Genomic DNA, 15955 nt, shown 5'->3' on the forward strand with positions numbered 1-15955 from the left:
TATTCGAGTGCGAGTATGAATTCCTGGCAATGCAGTGAACGTTTTCCGGGCACACATAATTGCGTAGAAACGAAACCGTAATTACCGGCCATTGGACGTTTCTTTTTTTTTTCTCTCTCTTTTTAAGCCACGCGTTCGGTTCTTGAAGCCGATCGAATCGGAAACCGAATGAATCGTCCCCACCACTGTTACTCTTACCACCACGGTCATCGGCAGCCGTTCACAGACGTCCCAGCACTCTTCCAATGCATAACGATAGTCAATTCAATTTGAATCGCGGCCAAGCTCGACAGGACAGTTAATTTCATACGAATGACGGTACGGTTTCATGAATTTGCTGCACGATTCATTCAACCGAATCTCGTGGATTTGTTTCTGTATCATATTTTTCGTATTTTCGTGTTCGCGGTTTGTTGTGCTACGCACGATTCATTACCCGTAGAAAATTATATTACTATCACTTACAGAAAATTGGTACTGTGTCAACGGTAGCAAAAGGGTTAAGGTTAAAATTGAGTTTAATACGAAAGAAATTCATCATGTATATGAAAATTTTATTTATTTGCGTATTTTTTTAAATAGGGAACGTGTTTGTCCTTTCGCAGATAATTTGTAACTACTAATGTCGAGACTTGGGCCTGATTCTAATAAAGGTCAAAACGGATGCCATAATCTCTGTTTCTGATGGTCGCTTTCTTCTTTTTCTTTCTATCTCGACCTTTCCGTACTTATATCCTTGTCCCTCGTATTCACGACGGCAAATGGCGCGCTCAGTTGGAGGGTGAATGAAACGAAGGCGTGGCGCGTACGTTGATTCATAGTGTGACTGTCATCCTGGAACCAAGTTGCGGAACATCGATTTAGTAGAATGCCAAATTTTCTCGATTAATTTTGTTTTCCCCTTTTTTTTTTTTTTTTCTTTTGCTGCATTCAGAATCGACGAAATCCTGCTAATTATTATCAGGTATTAAACAGGCAGTAATTTCACGATCCACTATTCCGCGATACTCTATAAACAATATCTATCAACCGCTCTACCATGATCTTCCATGCAAATTCCTATTGTATAAACGGAACGTGTTTCAAGCAATTTCAGTTCAATGATGGATCGATTATAAAGTTCGTAGATCATACGAGTTACACTACAGCGAAATGAATATAATGCTTCAACAGACATTGCATACCAATAGCTCTCGGGTATCGACATTTCCGTCATTCTAATGAGAAGAGTTCGTTTGGATGGAGAGAAGTGCAGCGCACTGGCTGGTCCGATAACTATTTGAATTTATAATGATCGGAGCTTGTATTTCAAAGACTTGTCAATTCAAGTGGTACTTGGAGGTAAGCCACAGATTGAAGAGGTTAAAGGAGTCGGATCAATCAATGGATAGACAGCATTTCAACGTTCGGAGGGATGAAACGTTAGTAACAAAAACGCGATTCGAAAGAACAATATCTCTGGTTTTCGAAAAACAGAATCAACATTCGAAAACAAAGTAAAACACATAATATGTAGTGCGACAATTTCATTGTTTTATATGTATATATACCAATCTTCATTAGGATTATTATCCGCGTTGATGCGGATAATAACGAAGACAAATCGCTTCAAGTAATGAAAGAATCAAATGAGGCAACTATCACTTTTGTGCAGATATAAGACTGAACGAGTCCGAGGAGAACGAAAGAATTATTTATTAAATGATCTATGCTCGCGATCGTTGACGATTATGGATTGTCGGAATATCTTTGTCCCTGAAAATGGACGCATTAGCTCAGTTTACCATTACTAGACTACGGTTTTTGTGCAATTTCATAGTTTTATAAAAGAGAACTACAAGAATAGATGCTACGTCAAGATTTGTCTTGTCTATTAAATATTCCAGCAAAGACTACATCTTGGATATTTTTCGTATTCTTGTATTGATACTAAAATCTGTAGTCTAACTATTCTGTTCAGTCATCTATTTAAGTTTGAACAGGCTTGTAATTTGCAAAAAAAAATAGTAGATACCAATCTTTTGGTATTTCGTGTTAAGAATGTATTTAAAAATTTGTCTTTGGTGTTCTTTCTTACATTAACATCGTATTCCATGTTATAAATAGCGCGAGTGTAGCATGATGGGTCGCTATTTCAGTGATTATCATGATTATAAAGATACGTTTATGAACGTTTGCTAAGAAAAATGATAGTATCCACGAGGTAAAATGGTGCGCGAGAAACTGCAGGTCGGTTCTTATTGCACGATAGTATGGTAATCCGGTAAAGTGAGAAAAGTTCCATAAACGATTATTCAAAAGGGAAGCAGTCGTTTGAACTATCCCATGAAAGTTCGGGAAATGAAATTCTTTTGTCCAATTAGAGGGCAATATCTTTGTTGGTAAAAGGTTGCACTGTACTTACTTTGTTATTCGTGAATCAAATGTTTCGTGGAAAATTAATTACTTCCTTCGAATGATCTCCACTTTTTTCAAGTATCGTTCGCGTGTGACATCTAGCTTTTATAATTAAAAATCGAGCGTAATTACGAAATTATATTTCATTAATTTGATAAAACTGTTCAATTCTCTTTCAGTCTGTGATGCATTCGAGTTTATTGCACGCAATTAAAAGGGGTATTACCTTCCATCTGTCTTTGTTAACTGTTTTCAAATGTTATCAATTAATCAAACCTCTTTGATTCAAAGTGTTTTCTTATCACTATGCTGTTAATTTAATGACATTCCCTAGAAATGCTAATATGCGTAATTGGAAGAGACGTTAATATATTCTATTGTCCTCTCGTGTCAAGATATACTCAAGAGCACGATTATCGTCTCGCAAATGAAATGATTTGCTGACAATTTACGCGTGCCGGCGAACACGGAACGACACAATCTAGTTTCAAATTTCAAGTTTCGTCAAGGTTCAAATTTCAAATTGCAATAATCAACAATAATTATTCAGTTTCTACAGAACCTGTCTGAAGATAACTGGATTAGGCTAAGGTTTCTAACTACAAGTGTTCCCTATCCCTTTGTACTTTGTAGCCATTCATCAACGCGATCGCAGTGACACGCTTGGCAGTTTGCGCGGAGTGACCGACCGCGATACTATGGTTGAATAGTGAGCAGGGTTTGAGCGATCTTGCACGGTCGATGGACTCGCATAAATTAGAAGCGTTAATATGCGTTAGGGCAATCCCATCTCGGTTATTGCCCAAGGGATCGGCATCGTGGCTGCGTTCGTTGCGCGTACCGTTATTGTATTTCTCGTGCCATCGCAATTTTGCAGAATGTACTTCCACGTAACGCATAAATCAGACGCTTTCGAACGCGAAGAAACGTATGGCAATGGTAGGAAAAGAAAGATGAGCAAATTTCACGCGTAATTGCTTTGTCAAGAATTTGTTTGAAAAAAAAGAAAAAAAGAAAGAGGAATCAATCGCGCCAAAGACTCTTTACTTTCAATCTCTCCTCGCAATTAATATACGTGATGTTATCAAGGAGGTGTTACTCGCGTTTATCCGATATTACGGTGGAATCGATCGATGAGCGGCTGCATGAGCGGCAAACGTATTAGTGCGGGAAGAAAAATAATTTAGGGATTAATGTGTACACACGTAATAAAAGCAGTGTCACCGACAGATTTTGATTACGGCGCTTCGGTCCCGGCGTGTGTGGACGATGCCGGTGTCGCTGTCGTTGATTCGCCGAGCGGTGCGCGGCGATGGCGCCCATTGGTCGGCGCGCGGAGGTGCGTTCGATAGCCCGGCTCGAACCCCCAGTACCCGGTAGAGCCTCGCACGGGAAACTGCTCCGTTTACGTGTCGCTACTTTCGAAGCTCCGAAACTCGTCCGCGCTAAACAACGTGCCCACATTGCTTCTCGCCGCTCCTTTCCTCTTTTCCTTCACGTTTCTTCCGCCCTCGTGTCGTTCCATCATCGCTGTCCGCGGACGGAGATATTCCGTTTCAGGCGAGCACGGCGCGATCGAGACGCGTTGTTCAGTTTCTGTTCCCATTCTCGTTCCCGTTCCGTTCTTTCTCCGTCATATACATATATTGGTTTCGTTAAGCGTCGCGCCAGAGATTGCGCGTCAAGTTCGCGACGCCGTTGTTTTTTTCCGGCAGTCAAGTCGAGCGGCGCGACTCTACGAATCCCTCGACCGCCGCCGGGTGTCGTTACGTGCTTTTATTGTGACTGAACCCTTTTGTGTTCCGCGAGCCGTCGTTTATCCAGTGCCTCTTTTGTTGCTTTTCGAGGATTTTTCATCTGCATCCTGCGAGATCGCTCCGTTCACCGCGACGTTCCTCGTCCTTCTTGGTAAGTGCTTCTCTCTCTCTCTCTCTCTCTCTCTCTCTCTCTCCCTCCCTCTCTCTCTCTCTGTTTCTTTCTCTGTCTCTTCCTGTTGATTAATCGCTTTCTCTTCTACCTGCCGATAGCAGCGTTTGTTGACCTTTCCGCGGTTTGTTGTTCGGGTTCTGCATTCTATTTCTTAGGTGTTTTTACTCTGCGATCGTGCATACGTTCGGACAAACTTAGAAATATAAAATGTAAAATGTTGACGAAGCCACGTCATCGTCCGCTGTATCAGTACCCTTGGAAATGTAGCACTACCTATGCTATCGATGCGAGGATTTGACAAAGATACATGCAAACATTAAACGTTAAACATTAGAAGTTTGCCGGTATTTGGTATCAGATTCTAGTGGCGCTAGTGTCTTTGTAGATGGTACTTATTTACCGAGCAGCAGAGCACATTCGTCAGAAATCGCGGAACTTGAACCGAATACGAGTTCGATGTAAAAATCTGTGCTGAAAGAAGTCGTAAATATTTGTCGAGCTCGCTCGAGAGGGTTTCACCAGAGACGTTTCACTCAGGCGTTTCGTCGTTTCCGCGTTGACATTTGTCATGCTTCATTCAATATTTGAGTTTTCGCGGCTACCCACGATTCACGTACGAACTTCATTCGATGATTCAATGGTAGCAATTGCACGATGACGATTAGATCAACGTGTTGTTCGAGAAGAAGCTTTCGAAGAAACGAGAAACGTTCACAAATGCCTTGTGCATTTTTGAATCGCGTCGCTACGGTCGATCAGTTGGTTGGTTCTAGATTGAAATGCAGAACTCTGTAATTCATAGAATGTGCCTGCACGTTTCCTACCAGTTCGTTGAACCGGCGTTCTTCGCCTTAGCTTGCACTATGTACAATGCAACGAGACGCCAATCCGTTTTCTCGAAATCGTTACGTCTCGAGATTTAAATCATGCAGACATCCGCGGCGCGAGAATACGGGGATTTGCTGAATTTCGCGAATGCTTGTCGCGCACGTCGAAAAATAAGTCACCGCGACAGATCGTGGCAAGGAATTGGACTGACAACCTGTGAATTCTCTTTTCTCTTTCTTGATAGCGCCTCGCGTCACCGGAGAAATTCGCTTCCGTGAGGGTGAAAATCCCTTTGTCCCCTTTCCCCTCGTTTGTATCTATTTACCACGGTCGTACAAATATTTACGTAGCTACAAAAAACGCTTTTCAAGTTTCTTTCGTGATAAAAAAAAAAAAAAGAAAAAAAGGAAAAGAAAGAAAAAGAAAAGAAAACCTGAAAATTTTATACAAAATCCGGTTAATATAATTAGTCAGATGATCTTGATGAAAGGGGTGTTATAAAAAAAAATATATATATAGTAATACGGATGATGCGACACAAATGGGTGTGTATCACGCGAGTTTTTGTATTCAAAGATATAGATCGTTCCTACACGTTTTATTTATATATTTCTTGCGTGCACGCCAATACGCTATAATAATTTGAGAATTACTGCAGATAGAATTTGTGGATGAAAAAGTAGGCAGATCTTTTTCACGTACGATGGTGAATTGTTTCACCGCGTTCTACCGCGTCTCTCTCTCTCCCTCTCAGTCCCAACACAGTTGTACGGATTATTTATAGAATATTGCTATATCTGCAATATGTAGATAACCACGCCGTACCGATATTGGTTTTACATTCGCGGATCCTGCACACGTGTACGTGTATTTGTTTCGAATGCAAAGGGCTGCGAGCCAGTATCGAGCGAGACCGGTATTTCCTATAAATATGTACATACATATATGTTGAGCGTGATAAACTTTTAAAAGTCTCGATGCGAGTATACGAGAGAACCAGAGAGAGAGAGAGAGAGAGATAGAGAGAGAGAAGAGCGGATAAATTATTTTTTAATGAGACGAAAATTCTTTCGATCGTAGATGCATTGTTTGCGGGTGAAGCAAAGGCGGCGCGTGACGTTGAAAATAAAAGCAAGTGCTGGAAGTGAAACGTTTTTCTCATTCCTTTTTCTCTTTCTCTTTCTCTTTCTACAGTGGTGCACGCTATCGTGAAACCGAATTCGCACGCGAAAAGACGAAAATCTTTTCTTCTCATGCTCGATCATATCTCGCTTTTGTTCTCCTCGAATACATATAGCTCTGTGTATGAATACATATATAATAATAACAAATATATACATAAATATATAATATATAATATTAAGATGTTCTGAATTTAAATCTCAAAACTTCTTTTTAGAGATTTGCTCCTTTTTGCTTTTCGAAAAAATCGCGAAAAAAAAGAAAGAAAAAAAGATTTTCATTTTCTCGTTTGTTCACTAAGTTTGTTCGATATATCAGTCAACTCAAGAGAGCAATTGAGAGAGACCAAACCGTAATTTGATGTATCAAATATTATTGGAACAATGTCTAGCTGTAACTGGAGTAGTCAATGTTCGATGTAATGATTGCGTTGCTGCGAAAGGCTGGTTTTCTGAACAGTATCTTTATCAAGTAGATGATATAGACGATAATAAATTATATTATAAGATGATAAAATAGATAATGGCATGAACGATGGAAAAATGAGGACCTTTTTGTTTCCTTCTTTGCAATTTCTTCAAAAACAAGCAAATCTCTAAAGGAGCTTTTCTTCTTAGTTTATTAGTATCTTCTACATTCTCTCGAAATTCTGGAATTTCAATTTGAGACACGTTTTATAATGTGGAATACATAATATATAATATAAATAATATAGTGTATTATATATTACGTGTATGTGTGTATGTATATAAATACATGTATAGCGCAGATCGTTTAAAAGAGAATTATTTTCGTCTTTTTGCCAGAAGAGTCTGAGCGGTTGGATCTACTTTAATTCCGTAATGGCAAACAATTAAAAGCATAGAACTCTCCGTGTTCTCCTCTAAGGTTTATTATTCGCCGTGGCAGCGAAATAACAGTACGGAAAAACATGTTGGAGGAGAAGAACGGAAAGGGAATTACTTTCCTGCGGTAGGCGTCCGGAAAAGTGGAATTTTGTTGAGCTTCCTTTTTGTCGTACAACAGGAAACTCGGATTGTATCTTATTACACGTGAGAACATTGTTGACGCATTATCTTGGCAGGCATACTTTAGGATCGTAATCGTATCCGTAGAATGCCACGATGACTCGCGTGTTTGCGCAAAAATATTTGTGAGAAAGCAAAGGGAGTTCGCGTTATTCCACGATTGCCTTTGATTGTAAATAGAGGAGCAGTCGAGTTACAGTCTCTCTCCGAGTCTCATATTTACACGATCTGAAAATCAATGACGAAGAACCGAGCGGTCGTTCTCAAGCGTTTTATATTCAAACGGCCCTTTACACCACGTTAGGTATCTTTTCGTTTCGCATACACCGGCGCACCCTTTGTTCGCGTTGGCCGGTTTTCTTTTTCTTTCGGACGTTGTTCTTATTCGCGGCGCCGGGAATTTCGATTCCGATTTATCGATTCGTGGTCAAAGAAGCTCTCGAGCTCAGTGGTAGCCAAAAGGGGTACGTGCAGAAAAGCGCGGCGGTGGTTCAACGAAGCGTAGCCCCCTCGAGAAGGTTACGAGAGGTGACTAGAGTGCTGCTGGAGTGGCTGGAGCACCAGCGCGAACAGGACAACTCGAAGAACTTGCGGGAAACCTAATTCGAGGACGTACGTACCGATAGTAGAGACAAGGGCCTCATGCATATTCAGCGTATTTGTGGTCAGAACAGGCTGGTAACTCATTGTAGTGGAAGGCTCAGCATTTACCTTACCTCGACGCGAGGGGTAGGAACATGGAAATCGGCTAGGGTTGAGCGTTCGTTACTCGAAAGCGGCGCGACAGGTGAAAGGGCTGTCCGTCTTGCGACCCTCTTTCTCGCCGCGCATCTGCTCGATTTAATGACTGTGCTCCGAATTGAAATGGCCTTGAGGCCGTTCCCCATTTCCGGCAATAAGTCTGTTCCCTTTTGGGAAGTTCGTCTTTTTATTTAGTAAACGGCGCTGCGTGTGTCCTTGATCTTTGTCAGGAACGAAAACTTTCTTTCGATCAATCTGTACAGAGATTCTACGCGATTAAAGGCCGATTCTGTAATCAATCGGCGGAGGTAAGCCGGCAAGAATTTTTGCCTCGTTTTCGAGAAAATCAACATTGGAAACTAGTTAAGTAGATTTTCTTGAAATTAGACAGACATTGCGATTTTTTCCCGAGGCATTTTTAGATGTATACAAAGTCATCTTCTGGCCAGGCTGGTTGTTGTGCCGCATCGATCACCGGAACATTCCGCTACGTGCTATTTTCTGCATTCCAGCGAATAACGTTAGTCGTAATTGACTTTAGACGAGTGGATTCGACAACTGACTGGAATTTATCGACTCGTAGTTTATTCTAACAGCGTTCGTAAGGTTTCGGAATTTTGAGCTAAAGACGTGTTTATGTCTCGTATGAAAGTTAAGCATCGCTAGAATAATTTCCTTGGAGTTTCACCTCGTTTCGAAAGAAACATCTCTTTTGTCTGTAACAGTACAGCAATCGTCTCACACTCGCGATCGTCTCAAACAGCGACGAAAAACGGATAAAAAGCGAAGGATGCAAAAAAACGTTTTAGAGGATGTTGCTCGCTCGTTGGACGAAAGTATGGAATTTACATATCAATGGAAAATGTTTATCGATAACTTGTCCACTGAACAAGAAAGATACGGGAGCGGAGAGAAAGAAAGGAAAAAGACGTACACTGTCACGGGCAGGAGTCTTGTTACACGTGGACAAGTCGTCGAAGGAAACAGCTCGAGAAACCCGAGAGATGGTCCTCTTGTTATTTTCAGCGTCATTTCATATTTCACAACGTTTGTTCCTTTGAAAAATATCTCGATGGACTGTTGTCCCTCTATCCTTTATACGATAAACCATCGCATCAATCAACAATCGGACGAGCAAGATTCTTCAAAGGAGAGAGTGTTCTCTCAGGGTTTTTCTTCAGCCCTGTTACACGTATTTCTCCTTGTCTACAACGACAAACGTATTTCTCCTTGTCTACAACGACAAAAAAAAAAAAAAAGGAAAAAGAAAACACGTCACGTCGGTGTATCAGAATTCTATATTCCTCTTCCCTCGCTCAGGGTTCGTTGTGTGTTATTCCAATGAAGTTTCGCTACCGAAAATTCTCCAGTTGCCTTTAGAACCCCTCGACTAGGCGCTTTGCATATGTTCCACTCTCTGTCGTGGATAATGCACGGCTGTCGGGCTGCTGTTTCCTTCGACCAAGGACAATTTTGCACATTGCAGTCACGTAAGCCCTTCCACTTGCTCGCTCCCCTTACCTGATTTTCGATTCTTCGTCGCGCCCCCTCGACCCAGGGGGTCGAAATATCATTCGGTTCGCGCGCGACGTTAACACAGCCTTCCAATCGTTTTCCGTTGCTTTTCAACCATCGGTTCCTGCGACGTATGATTATCCGCGATTTCTTCAGCTTACGTCGTTCCCTGTCGCGTCGCCGCCAGTGTTGTCGGTGTTGCCTTCCGGAAGATCGTAAACTCAGAAATTTGAATAATCGCGTTTACGAGAAAGTTGTGCAAATCTTGTAACATATTTCTCTTGAACGGGGAAGTTTACCTCTCGCTTACAAATATCCCTCCCCGTCCCTCCTTGCAACTTTTCGGTGCAAATCTTCTTTACAGTTTAGTTCTCTCTCTTTCTCTTTCTCATTCTCGTCAGACGATCACCGATAAATTCCACCGATGCTTAACGATGCTCCGATTGTCGCTCGTTTTGCTTTGGCCATTCGCCACGTAAATTGGATTGAAAAATGAAACTTCATCGGTGCGTAAATCGCACTGGACTACAAGTTCTTCGCATCGTGCGCGTATATATATTTTATTCTTTGTGAGAAAAAGAGTGAGAGAGAGAGAGAGAGAGAGTGTGTGTGTGTGTGTCTGTGTGAGAGGGAGATAGAGAGAAAGAGAGACGATGGAGGAAGAGGAGCGTGGGTGGTGATGCGGTGTATAGGGAAGTGGTCGCATTGATTCTTCGCCGAAGGCCGGATAGTTGGTATAGAGGGTGGTTTTCAACCTTCTCTTCTACTTTCGCTTGCACGCTCTCCATGAGTCTCTCTCTCTCTCTCTCTCTCTCTCTCTCTCTCTCTCGTTCGATAATGGAGGTTTAGACCGAAATACCTGCCTACTCGCTTATATGGCACACATCATGCGTGTAAATATTTGCGTAGGTACACGTGCGTGTATACTCTATGCACATGCACGTGTGTATAATATTCGCGCGAGCAAAAGTACACACAGAGACAGGCACATGGATAGGTAAGCACTTTGCGTGATTGGCCGAGCCTCGGAAAGAATGACAGGTCTTAACCCTCTTGTTCGATTCTTCCGTCTAGTAGAAACTCGTCGACGTTTCTCGTCAAAATTTCTTTGGTGTCTCGCGGTTATCGTTTCGCGAAGAAAGTTGCTTGCCCTCGTCGATTCGTGTTGTTTTATTCGTATCAATATTTCGTTTCGTTTTGCTACGCGTGCGCTTGATAATAGAGTTTCTCAGGGGCGATTCCCGAAGGATCGTTTCAACGCGTATGCTACGTCACTCCAACATGTTGGCATTTCATGAATATAATTTAGCCGTGTGTTCTCCGCGAAATTGCCCCGATGAATTAATCAAGCTGCAAGAGCGTAGTTAAAATTTTTCACGGGAGCTACACCACGCGTGTACGATGAAATCGCGCGAGAACGACAGTTTCCAACGTGCGTTTTCCATTATTCGCCGGAAAAAATTCGGAAAAATTTGCAATATCTTCCCTCCTATCTTTTTTCATAAACTACACCGGGCAGCACTTTCCCCGATTAAAAGGAGCCGATGTCTGTTTCTTCCTGTTTCTCTCTTTTCCCGCGGTAGATTTTCGATGCAGGGGTTCCTGCTACACATTTATCGGAAAACGATGGTAGGTTTTGGCGGTGAGTAATTTGGTTAGGTGAAGTATTTTTCTCGGGCAATATTGGAGAGTACACGGCAGCGTATATTTCCTTCAGCAGGAAACTCGACGACGGCACTCTTTTCAATTGAGGGATACATTTGAACAGTTTATGCGTCTTCCATCTATACGCTTCGTATATATAATCTCTTTCAAGTTTTTGGCCCATTCGACCGTTGAACACGTCTCGTGTTCATCCCGGAAATTCTTTTGGTATTTTTAATCAGCAGAACAGTATTCGTTCGCGGAATTTTAATTATTCTCCTCGAGCAACGGCCGTACAATATTTCCCTATTTGAGAAATTAGCGCGGAATTTTAAAAGAAATTGCTTCGAAGATGGCATTTCGTTCAATTCTTCTTAGATCGAAGACATGTTCCAGAGGAGGGAGAAAATAAGGTGAAGAAGGGAGTTTCGAGAGAGAAACGGAGCCAGGTAAAATTGCCTTGCCGAGGAAATATTCTCCCAGCCGCGTTCGTCGCATTCCACGAGGATCATTACGTCAAATAACAGAAATCTTTCGAGTCTTTTTCATCCGGCTTCTTCTTCTCCTTTCTCTTTTCTCTCTTTCTTTTTTTTCACCCCCTTTTCTCCAACTTGTGATCTTCTATGCTCTCCTTTCTCATCCATTGTCCTTTTTCGATCCTTTCTTTTTTTTGGCTTTTCTTCACGCGACCTATCGCAAAGTCGATACCAGGCTCATGGTTCAGTAACTTTGCGCATTGTCTTTGATTATAACAACAGATCCTTCACTGTGTATGTAAGGGAGAATCGTGAGCTGCATAATCATTGATTTGTTGATACAATTCGGTGCACTTATCGCATCGTTGCTGAAAGATCCAAATTATTAGCCACCGCGCCGACTATTATTATTTCATTCATCGCGTGAATTACACTTCAGATTTTGAAACAATGTTATTAGTTGCGCATGAATTTAATGTATCTTAATCGGTTTCATCGTACGTCATCAGAACGTAGAATAATTGCTTGTATTATCGGTAATTATCGGTAATTATCGTTGTTTTGACTGAGGTTGCTTTATTATACGGAATGCATAATTGTCATACATTAGAGAAGCGAGTTAGATTCAAATCATGTGTCGGAATATTTTATGAAGTCAATAAATGCAAATTTGCCGACAATGCGGCGCGTATGGATCTCTGTTTTTCAGTGAATTACCTTCTTCCTTCTTTTTCTCTTTTTCTTTCTCTCACGTCACCTTGCTTCCTCCCTTCCTCTGTTACAGCAGTTATAAATCAACGAAACCATTGTGTTAATAGCTCAACCAAATTAAGCTCTTCGTGCACGTAAATGAGCTACAAATCGTTGAAGCCTTGACAGGTTGTTATAAAGAACATTCGGTGAAAATATTACGTAGTTCCCAGTTTCACGCGTCGACGCATTAATTTTAATTTTTAACAATGCTTTTATACTTCTATATGGCACATAGAGAAATTGCGAGAGGGTTAAGTACGTGATATTCCTTTCGATGCAAGGATATTATTCATGGATGAGTTTACTTTGATATACGAGCAGGGGAGTATAAAAATGAGTGGAAAATGGAAGGAAAATCTATGGCAGCTGAGGGAAAAAGAAAATGACCGCGTTAAGAACAATATGTAAGAAACAACAGCGTTAACAAACAAAAAAGTCGTTAAACGACACTTAAGTGGTGGTTAAAGGACGAGACAGCGTGCTAGCGTGTAGCTCCACGTTCTGGATACTAACGATGAGTCGTGGGAAAAAATAAACTACCCTCGTAGCAGGTTTACCGCGTATTAAAGGAAGAGCCGAAGTTCGTAAAATCTGAGGAGAAAGATATACATATATCGTTCTTAAAACTTGGTTGATTCCAGTAATTCACGATACTAATTATAGATTGTTGTATATTTTTGTAATTTAGTAGCGTAACTAATATCATTTTAATATTCAATTTTAAATAATTTTTGTAGATTATTTCAGTCTCAGTTTCACTAGAAGCTACATATAACTTGTTACATATAGTTCTAACAATATATAAAAGTCGTTCTATGGGTTGGCAAGTTTTTATAACATAAAGATCGTAAAATACGAGATCCGTTCTCTGTCAAATTTTTGTCACATTGAGGTTGTAGGTAAGATTCTGCGTAACTTGGCCTATTTAGTTGTCAGACCAAGGTACCAAGTGTCGATATTTCTGTCTAAAGATGATATTAATTGAAACCTGGTAATACAGTAACACGTAGTTTACAATTGCCGCGGCGATACAGAGTGTGTCGTTCTACGCGAGCATGAATAGAATCTTAGAATCGTGTCCAGTATCTTTACAAACGTATCGGTGATACGTCGGCAGTCACGTATCTCCCGACATGAAATACCTTTAATTCAAGCTTCTTATTTCACCCGGACCTAGTGAAGGAGTACGCTCGTTCCATTCGACACGCGTGCAAACGTGACCCGATATTTTTCCACGATTACAAGCATTCAGGCCGTGCACTCTGATTTCTGCCAATTTCACGGAATTCAATACGCCGGCGTCGTAATCCCGTCCTTATTCACGCGTGATTATTCGTCGCGCTCTCGAGTTTCTAGATATCCTGTTACGTTCTCGTTGAAACGCGGCGCAACGGAGGAAAACGCAGGGAGAGCGAAACAGCGTGCAAAACAGTCGCGATTTGATCGAAAATGTCAAACGACTAGAACGCGGCAGCCGGTGGACGAATACGCTCGATGAATATGTTAAATGCTGGGGTATAATCGGAAAACTGGAAGAAGAAAGGTAAAAAGGAGAACGCGAATGGCTTGGGAAGCGAATCGGAAAGACTCGAGTTGATTGAACTCGCCCGCGACACTCAAGGAAGAAAACCACTTGAGGCAAAAGTTTCTTCGAATTTCAAATAATCCTGAATGGATAGCAATTTGTGGTCCGGGGATCCCGAGTTTCAACTGGTAAAAACTTTCCTGTATCTCGGCTTTTCACCGTTCGAAAAATGCATTCGCTCGCAACATGGCTCGCTTTGCTTTTCGTTTTTTCCTCTTTTTTCTTCCTTTTTCTTCTTTTTTTCTTTTTTCCTCTCGTCGATTCAGTTTCTCCAATCGACGCCCGATTTGCAATCTGTACACGTTTGAAAATATTAGAGGAACAATATCGATAATTAGCGAAATTATGCACTTCGCGAATCTCTAATTGCGGGGTATCATTGAGTTAAATGAGTAATTAACTTCTTTTGAAAGAACGGAAAGTTAATTACGTTATCTACATATAAATAAAAGGTGTGCGAATAAAAGGAATTTTCAACGTCAGAAATATACTCAAGTTACGCTGAAAGAGAACATTGCCTTCGAAACCGTGTGACGTTTCATCTATCATCTCAAGTTTTCTCAAAACGTTGACTTTCCCACGCGGAGTCTTCGTTTTTTCGTGCGTATCGTTTGTATCTTTTCGACCAAGTGTCAAATACCTATGGTGCTACCTTCGACACCGTGGACGTGGTTTTACCTGAATCGATTCGAAAGGGACGATACCTGCTATAATGTTACAAGTAGAAATTCGATTTCGGTGTTAACTATTCGAGGAATGAGACGGGTGATTCGTATCTCGAACATCGATGAAATATTTCAACGATCGTGTGTTCGATTGATTTGCCAAATTGGTAGTTGTAGTTTCCGTTGATATTCGCTCGTGATCGTACGAATGCGTTGACATTTCGCTAATTTTCCAAGGAAACTTCGAGCTGACGATCAACATCGGAGTCTTCGCGGTATTACGTCTTGCCCTTTGGCATGCTCGATACAGGAATTTACTAGCGATCCTTGGGGACATTCGAATTAATCTCGAGAGCGAACGGATTAAAGCGAGCTCTACGCAAAAATGTATGAGTTACTATCATTCACTGAATCCAAGATTTCGTGATTATACCCTATACATATTTTTTTTCACAAAATGAAACTCGTACTCGCGAATATTTGTTTAATTGTCGACACATGAGACGTATTCCATTTCACAGGGTGAAAATGATAAATTTTCAAATTCGATTTTCTCGAAAACAAAAAAAAAAAACTTGGTAAAAAATTTTATTGTTCCTTTTCGACTCGTTGTTTCACGTAGGTAATCATCGATTACCAGGACAGTCTGTATATACGTTTGCCAATTACACGAAACTCTGAGATCACAGATGCCGATGGAGAAACATCGTTGACAGAATATGAAAAATTAGCCGAACCAAGTTTACGAGTTGAGCGCATTACCTAACGTTCAGACATGTTGAAGATTATTAAATGCATATTATTACTGCGCAGATTATTAAATGTACATTAATTTGAATGAAATAGACTGTAAATGAAATGAGTAATCCGGTGTGACCACTTGCAGGTATAATTTCAACCCATTTGCATATAACAACGTATTAAAATGAATAAATCGTTGGTTGGAGTCTCTTATAAAACATTTGCTTCAAGAAGCAATATTTAGTAGTCATCTGTCACCTATCTGTTCGTTACGTACTCTCCTCTATTGCCACCTTTCGGCCTCTGATAGACGAATTTACCATCAATCCTCAGGGCATCAGTTAATCTCCGAGATCAGCGTATCAAAGTAAGTTCATTCCAACTACACGGAAAAAGCAAACGAAACGAGCTCTATTCTCCTTTCGCCATCTGCTATTCTTGTGTATCCTTTCTCTCTCCTCTTCTCGTCTC

The 15955-nt window shown here is 41.0% G+C and overlaps 1 protein-coding gene across 16 annotated transcripts in view; it reads left to right on the forward strand.

The window, feature by feature from the left end:
• Nucleotides 1–3765: 3765 nt before the first annotated feature.
• The window catches only part of LOC122527421 (protein turtle-like), a 235210-nt gene continuing 223020 nt past the window's right edge, over nt 3766–15955 (forward strand). For 14 of the 16 annotated variants that reach the window (XR_006306341.1, XR_006306340.1, XM_043651594.1 and 11 more), the window contains exon 1: nt 3767–4305. The gene's annotated coding sequence lies outside the window, so the exon portion shown is untranslated. Of the gene's footprint in view, nt 4306–15955 lie in introns of all 16 variants that reach the window. The other 2 variants (XM_043651603.1, XM_043651604.1) reach the window with 1 other exon arrangement.

This window comes from Frieseomelitta varia, unplaced genomic scaffold (genome assembly GCF_011392965.1).
Source record: "Frieseomelitta varia isolate USP_RPSP 00005682 unplaced genomic scaffold, Fvar_1.2 scaffold_217, whole genome shotgun sequence".
NCBI classification, from domain to species: domain Eukaryota; kingdom Metazoa; phylum Arthropoda; class Insecta; order Hymenoptera; family Apidae; genus Frieseomelitta; species Frieseomelitta varia.